This window comes from Diaphorina citri, unplaced genomic scaffold (genome assembly GCF_000475195.1).
Source record: "Diaphorina citri unplaced genomic scaffold, Diaci psyllid genome assembly version 1.1 scaffold4733, whole genome shotgun sequence".
Classification (NCBI taxonomy): domain Eukaryota; kingdom Metazoa; phylum Arthropoda; class Insecta; order Hemiptera; family Psyllidae; genus Diaphorina; species Diaphorina citri.
Window position 1 is genome coordinate 7,896 of NW_007382127.1, and position 1,478 is coordinate 9,373.

Consider the following 1,478-nt stretch of genomic DNA (forward strand, 5'->3'; position numbering starts at 1 on the left):
AAATTCTTTGAAAAAAGTTGGATAGAAGGAGCCATAACTGCCCGAAAGCGAAAAGAGAAGAAAGACAGGATAGAAGAAAGTCATCAGCCTTCCGATAAGGAACCTTATATGTTTAGGATAAAATCTGCCTTGGGCGGGATTCGAACCAGCGACCTACCACTTACAAGGTACAAAGGAGTAAATAGATAATCTGGGATTTTAACTTGTACTTACAAGCTACTAAAATCTGCTGAACCCTGTTTTCTCGTCCTTACACTAGGGTAAATTCTACTTTACGTCATAATACTCGTACCTTAGGTACAAACTTTGCAGGAGTGCTAAAACGTGGATTTTATTCTTTAAGTAGTTTTACTTCTTTTAATTCTGAACTAGGTAACTCGATTTAAGTTTCATACAACTGTAACAGGACGCATTATTTTTCGATAGAGAGTAGGTACCTGTTTCATATGAAAAAAAAATCGTTTACGACCGTGGCAATTACCGTCGCATTTTCTTGGCCCTGACAAAGTTTTTCCCTTGTTGCCTGTTACCTACACTATAATTCATAAGAATTTACTATACAAGTATAAAATATATAAGCTTAAAAGTTATTACTAAAGCGTTCAAATGGTGGCGTTTTTTTTTTTTTTTTTTTTTTTTTTTTTTTTTAGAAAATGTTCCGAGATTTCTCCTTTCCTGCATAGGACAGGACTGAATGATAAAACGGGGGACACAAAGAGGAAATAAATAAAAAATTGTTGCAGACGGAGCACAAAACTTGAAAGCATTAAATAAAGTAGTTCCAGACTTCAGATTATTGCAGAGCGTGCAAAACGAAATGTTTTCTCGAATTCTTCTGGAGTTTGATTCCGTTTTCTCTTTTGCTTAATGGGAGTATGAGTGAGGGAGAAGGCAACAGAAAAGAGAAAAGCTTAATTAGAAATAATGACATTATGCACCAAAAAAGGAAAGTACCTACTTACTAACAGGAATAAGAAAAAGAAAATCGTAAACGGGCAGGGAGGGGGGGGGGCGGGAAATTAAATAATATTAAGAAATTAGAAGTATGTACAATTGTAGATATAGTTGTAGGTATACATATATAAATGAAATGTACATTTATTATTAATTATTATCATTTAAGATGTCTGATATAGGAAACAGTAACAACGGAGATCTTGTCGTCTCGAATCCATTTAGGATAAAGTTCGCCCCGGACGAGAATCAAACCCGCGACCCAGCGCTTACAAGGCAGGCTCGTTACCAAGCTAAATAGGCTGACAAAGATTTAAAATAAAGTACCTACCTAGTTACCTATGTAAGGATTTCAAAAATACAAAAGTAAAAGCTTTTGCAGCAGTACGTAATACGAGTAAATAATAATAAAATAAAATGAAACTCAAAGGCTTCTGTACAAAAAGCAAAGTGAGGAAGAAGTTTCAGGAAATGCTGACGCAAGCAGCAGTGATCAGGCGAGCTTTATTTCATGGTGAAGAACT